Source organism: Mytilus trossulus, chromosome 11, assembly GCF_036588685.1.
Source record: "Mytilus trossulus isolate FHL-02 chromosome 11, PNRI_Mtr1.1.1.hap1, whole genome shotgun sequence".
Classification (NCBI taxonomy): Eukaryota; Metazoa; Mollusca; class Bivalvia; order Mytilida; family Mytilidae; genus Mytilus; species Mytilus trossulus.
The window spans coordinates 29,856,517-29,864,086 of NC_086383.1; positions in this window are offsets into that span (position 1 = coordinate 29,856,517).

The following is a 7,570-nucleotide window of genomic DNA, read 5'->3' on the forward strand; positions in this document are numbered from 1 at the left end:
TATCACTGAACTAGTATATATTTGTTTAGGGGCCAGCTGAAGGACGCCTCCGGGTGCGGGAATTTCTCGCTACATTGAAGACCTGTTGGTGACCTTCTGCTGTTGTTTTTTCTATTGTCGGGTTGTTGTCTCTTTGACACATTGACCATTTCCATTCTCAATTTTATGTTGTTTCTCTTTCTTGCCGTGGTTATGTCAGTTTATTATTGACTTATGGGTTTGAATGTCCCTTTGGTATCTCACCTCTCTATTTGATCATATTTATTTGGAGGTAGGACGTTCTAATTCAGGTCCAAACTTGTCTCTGATTGTTTAGTGATTATTGCAGATATATATCATACTAGCCTTTTATATATAGGCGACTATACGGTATGTTTTTTCTCATTGTTGAAGTCCATACGGTTGCCTATCATTGTTTACATCCACTTCACTTGAACTTTAGTGGATAGTTTTTTCTCATTAATTGTTGAAGTCCATACGGTTGCCTATCATTGCTTACATCCACTTCACTTGAACTTTAGTGGATAGTTGTCTCATTGGCAATCATACCACATCTCCTTATTGTGTATTGTATTAGTACTATTACCTAATAAATTGACAACACAAGCCAGCAAGTTGACAAAACTAAAGACATAAATACTTGAATGAACTGCTTTAAAGATGTACACCAAATTTTTACAGATCATATGTGCATCTGTACACAGTCAAGGGAAATATAAGGGACTATATTTCAGTGTGTATAGATTTAGTAGCTAATCTGGCTAGTTCCTGTTTGTGAGGCCGGTGCCTTAGAAAAGAATTGGAACAATAGTTACAATCTTTTCAAAACCAAAGAATAACTTTACTAGGAGCTGTAGTTGTCAAAGATACTCATGTATGAATAGGTATAAAATCAAACATCTGCAACTTTTACAATAGGGACTACACATAGTTTTGAACGGGGTATAATCTGTTTGTGCCAAAAATGCGTTATTTTGAACCACAACTCATTTGTGCTAATTACTAATATCCACCCACATTTAGGACCGGCAGTTTACACTTGCAAGAAGACTGATATTGGTAGTTTTTATCAACTTTTTCTAAATTATATTTGCTTCTTTAAACTGACCACAGTTGCTTTTTAACAGTGTAATTTGAATAAGGTAGTGCATAGCATACAACTGTTAGAAATATTTTGGACAACCCTCAAAATTACAATATTGTTTAATAAATACCTAACAATGATCTTTGATGGTATATCGGAAAACATTAATAAAGTCTCTGTTTAACAGACTACTTGAATTAATTGACCCCTTACTTATGTGCAGCTTTAACACATGAATGTACTACTCATTTGCATATATGATAGCAGTACATTCTTATGTTTTCAATGACCCCTTATTTCTTCACTCCTCTTTATAAGATAATAATCTTTTTTATTCCATATTTTAATGTTTTCGAAAAAAGTATCATAATTTAGACATAAAGACCAAATTAAGCAATGTGAAAAAAGTCTAATCTGTCCTGTAAAGTTTGAGATGTTTTTGTCCTTCAATCTTGTGTGGAAACACTAAATGTTGATGACCTAAAACAGAATTGTTATCATGTTTAATAAATAAGTCCAATTCAAACATACAGTCAGGTAATAAGGAAAATGATAAATTCTAATAGTCCTGATCAGATCTCAACATGCATACTATCCCAAAAATATATCAAACATAAAAGCCAAGAACAGTAGTTTCTCTAATTTTTGTGCTATTTTCACATTTCCTGACTGGTGTGAGAAAAAAATTTCTCCTCACTAGTGAAAAGTCTGTTCTCGGCAACTGATTAGTCGAAATTTGATTATGACGTTAAAATGTTTTGGTTTTTTTTCTCAATTTTTCTATTGTGACGTCATGAAAAAAGGCGACCTTGCCTGATGACGTCGCATATAAAGAGCACAATTTTCTGAAAATCTTTGAAAAAGAACGATAAAAAGCATTAGAGAAACAGATTCCGACACTATAACTCGTGTATTACGATATTTCTCCACTCTCGACAGTTAATTTTTATTATTTAAAGTGCTCGGCAAGCCTCGCGCTTTAAATAATAAAATTTAACTGTCTCGAGTGGAGAAATATCGTAATACACTTGTTGCAGTGTAAGAATCTATATTTTTCTTACCATTTATGGACAAATAAGACTATTCCACCATTTGAATGGCAAAATATAATATGTACAGATTACATAAAATTTAAATGCAGAAATACAATTTATGTGCAACACTTTTTTTATGTAAATCAATAAGTTCAAATGACTTTAGTTTATGGTCATAACTTTTTTTAACAAATAATAACTTATATTAAAACTTTGCTTTGCAAAAGTGACGACTCAGATTATTTAGTTTTATAAAAGAATATACTATTAATATTGTATAATTTTTAATGCAGAAAGAAAAAAAACATGATTACTACAATTTTTCTTCTAACAGTTTGGTACAATTTATTAGACCTGTTTTCTAGTATGTCATTAGGAAATCCATTCTTTATTTTTTTTTTTATCATATTTACCTTATTGTATTTTCTTCATGTATAATCATAACAAAAACATAGCTTGAAAACTAGCATTTTGATCTAAATGTTCTAGATATGCCAATTGTGGTGATAAATATACAAAGTACAGTGATAAATATATTCAGTGTGGTGATATACATATATACAAAATGTGGTAATACGTTTATAAAGGGAAGGGATAGGTATATAGAGTGTGGTGATAGGTTTATCGAGTTTATAGAGGGGTTTACTAGGTATATATAATTTGGTGATATATGTACAAAGAATAGTCATGCTTGTGATTGGTTTTTAGAATGTGATGATAGATATATAATTCTTATATCATTTGCATATCTGTAAATGCTTGAATTGGATTGGTCAAGTAGATTTTTTTTCTTGGTTTACACTTCGATAAACCATGTTTCCGAAACTACTTTTGTAATCGATTCATGCGCGATACACATTCTTGCAGGGATACTGGGATTTTCAGCAAGTTAAGATTATAAAACAATTGCATAACACTTGTTTCTATTCTAATGCATATATAACCAAAAATAAAGAAATAAAATAAATGCAGCTAAAGCTTTGAAAATGTATAAAAAATAAAATTTAAATAAAATTCCGGGAAATTTCATGAATGATTTGGCAAATTTACGTCATGACAAAACACGACGTCATACGATTGAAAACTTTCAGACGGACGATCATTTCGTTACTTATACGCTTCAAATTCGGATAGTATCTAATCAAAATGATATTTTTGAGGTAGGTGCTAGTTCATTTTGGATTCTGCTGCATTTATTGAACATTTAATTTCTTAGAAAGTCAAGATGGCGGCGTACTCCTTAGTTACGACATGTCATTCTGCTTCTGATGGTAGCCATCAAAGTAATAATGTAAATTAGTAATCGCGTATGTTTGGCTGAAGAATTATAAGGATTAAACACATTTTTTCTAGAGGTTATTGATGTGTAAACCGGGTCTCTAACTCACAAACTTAACATAAAAGTCCTTCGGACTTTTATTCAGTTTGTGAGTTAACCGCCCCGGTTTACACATCAATAACCTCTAGAAAGAATGTGTTTAATCCTATAATAAACTCTCGATATACATATCACTTAACACTGCACATATAGGTAACAGTGTGGGTATAGAAATACAGAGTGTTGTGATATATATATACACTGTGTGGTATAGATACACAAAGTGTAATGACAGATATATATATAGTGTGGTGACAGATATATAGAGAGTGGTGATAAATATACAGAGTGTGGTAACAGATACACAGCGTGTGGTGACAGATACATAGAGTGTGGCGACAGATATATATATATAGTGGAGTGACATATATTTACAATGTGGTGATAAATATAGATTGTGATGACAGATGCTCAGAGCGTGGTGACAGATACATATAATTCGGTGACAAATACACAGTACGTGGTGACAGATACCCTGAGTGTTTCAACAGATATAGAGTGCAGTGATAGATATACATAGTGTGGTGACAGATACATAGTGTGTAACAGATACACAGTGTGGTGACAGATACACCGTATGGTGACAGATACACCGTGTGTTGACAGTTATATAGAGTGTGGTGACAGATACAGCGTTGGATGAGAGATACAGAGTAAGCTGACAGATACAGACTGTAGTGACAGATACAGAGAGTGGTGATAGATACAAAGTGTGTCGATAGATATACAGAGTGTGGTGACATATACAGAGTGTGGTGATAGATACAGAGTGTGGTGACCAATACAGAGTGTGGTAGATATACAGAGTGCGCTGACAGATGCAATGTGGTGATAGATATACAGAGTGTGCTGACAGATACATAGTGTCGTGACAGATACAGAGTGTGATGATAGATATACAAAGTGTGATGATAGATATACAGAGTGTGATGATAGACATACAGAGTGTGCTGACAGATACAGCGTGGGATGAGAGATACAGAGTGTGCTGACAGATACATAGTGTTGTGACAGATACAGAGTGTGATGATAGATATACATAGTGTGGTGATAGATATACAGAATGTGGTTATAGTTACAGAGTGTGGTCATAGATACAGTGTGTTGAAAGATATAAAGACTGTGTTGATAGATACAGCGTGTGGTGAAAGATATACAGAGTGTGTCGACGGATACAGAGTGTGGTGATATATATTCATAGTGTAATGATAGATAGACAGAGTGTGGTGGTGACTTATACAGAGTGTGGTATAGATACACTGAGTGTGGTGACAGATATATATGGTGTTGTGACATGTATTATATATAAAGTGTGGTAACAGAAAAACAGAGTGTGGTGACATATACATAAAGTGTGGTGAAAGATATATATTGTGTAGTAACAGACAGATAGAGTGTGGTGACAAATATACAGAGTTTGGTGACAGATGCATAGTGTGGAGTGTAGCTACACAGAGTGGGGAAAAAGATATATAGTGTGGTGACAGATTCAAAGAGTGTGGTGAAAGATATTCAGAGTGTGATGATACATTAGATAAATATACATGACACATACAGAATATGCATTTGAATGAATAAATAAGCAAAAAAAATGTGACCAGGAGGGTGACAATGTCAAATCATATTTTAAGAAATTATTTTTATAAAAGCTACTGAACAAATATACCTTTTATAATGATATGAAGCTTGTTTATTTTCTTTGGTAGGAAAAGTACATTGTACCAGCAAAAGTAGCCTTTCCTTATCTGCAAAATATAATATACATAAAATTATATAAGTGCTACAAGTACAATAAAACTTGAAGCACAATAATAAATATACTTTACTTTCCATAAATGCTCAAATTATTGATTTTTTTCTACTGTTTACACTAATGTAAATAGTCTTAATATAAATGTCTTTTTTGAATTATTTTTATAATTTCCCTGCGTATTTTAAGAACAAATTAATTTACCATCATAATTTATTTTTTGGTAAATAATACCCTCAATAACAATAGAAATATAGTATACAGGTCTTATAATCAAAATGTCTATTTTTTAAATACTTGAATATTTTTTGCAAGGGTATGTCAACACCTACTCTCAGTGGTTACCATACTATAAAGTGTTTCTATCCACAGTCTTTATAAAGTATCTGTCCATACATACTCTCAGTTGTTAACATATAATATAGTGCTCATATACACAGTCTTTATAAAGTATATGTCCAAACCTACTGTTGGTGGTTAATTAGACAATATACGTATAGTGTCTTGAAATATGAAATTTATTTGTATGAGGCTTAGAAACGGGAAAATGCGAGGTTCTACCGAGCATTTTCCCGTTTCGTGCCGAATACAAATAAATTTCATATTTCAAGACACTATACGTATATTGTTTTTATACTGAAATCGAAAAAAAAAAATGAAAAATGAAAAAAACATGTAACAAAAATTGTTAAAAAAAGTGTTTGGAATTTCCCTCTTGAGGTACCATTTTGGGGTATTTCCCTATGAGCGTAGTCCAGGTGGTAAGACATTGGCGTATTAAGGAAGTAGAAAGGGAAAATGAACTTAATAACATTTGATAAACATGATATATAAATAACCAATTTGAAGACATAAAAGTTTAAATTGAAAAAAGTTTGACCATTGTTACTTTACGTTGTCATGGTCGTGACGTGATGTTGTTGATGAAATACAATAAGGAGGCGGGGCTTATAGGTCAGTTGGGGTCATTGACGTATAAAGCTAACGTTTATACGTATAGCTTTATCTGTACAGTAAACTAGCTGATTGCAGTATAACATACGGTATAGTGCTTCTATACACAGTCCTTATAACGTATCTGTCCATACCTACTGTCGGTGGTTAACATACAATATAGTGCTTCTATACGCAGTCCTTATAACGTATCTGTCCATACCTACTGTCGGTGGTTAACATACAATAAAGTGCTTCTATACAGTCTTTATAAAGTATCTGTCCAAACCTACTGTCGGTGGTTAACATACAATATAGTGCTTCTATACACAGTCTTTCTAAAGTATCTGTCCAAACCTACTGCCGGTTGTTACCTTACAATACAGTAAGAGTAATAGGAGTGAATCATATGGCAAGTAATACCACTTTTTTACACAACAAATTGTACGAATGAATATTGCATTATTATTAAAATTTTATCATTTTACAAAGTGAATTTGTTATTTGGTCTGTAGTTTTCACTATAGGTTTATCAGGACTGCATTGAAGCTAACCTTATAATTTTGAAGGCTTTATCATATCCCAGGATTGTAGAAAAAAGTTTGTGATCATCAATTGTACTACCTGTTAATCCATGCTTTAACCAATGTTATACATCGACAAGCTATCAGTTTAATAGGCTAGGTAAAATTGATCAATTTGAAAACTGTTCAATGATTGTTTCATTGTTCTTTCTAAATAAAAAGTGCCTGTTTCATGTGTTTATCCTTCGGAAAACAGCAAATTATCTTATTTTATTAAGGAGGATCAAATTATGATACAAAAAGGTCAAAATTATAGGCAAATGATAATGCTATTAGAAATACCAAGTTAACCGTTGCCTTTCTTTTTTTCTATTTACATTATGTATGGCTAAGTAATAATGATTACTTTTATTCAACTATTTTGGTTCCTCTACTTTTGTTATCAAGGGCCAAATTAAACTTCAAGTTATGATTTGCTTAATTGTTAATTGCAAACTAAGCATCTGCATATTTAAACTATTCCTGAATTCACTCTACCTCAAATTCTGGAAACTGCAGAATTTATCGCATATCAGTCTTATGGTAGCTGAACTTTTTCTATTTTTAGTAATCCGGATTAGTCTTTTCCCACTGTTTTGACCATTCTGAGGCTATAGAAAAAAAACATGACAAAATTATTAAAATTATTTGTGTATAATGTTTGTGTACTTAAAAAGGACAAAAATATTTTCAATGTATAAAAAAATAAAAGTGATTTTAATATCTTAATAAAAAGAAAAGATTCAATTCATATTTTAATTGATACACGATTAAGAATTTATAAATCAATCTTTTACTCAGATTTCAATCTTCAATCAGTCCATAGTA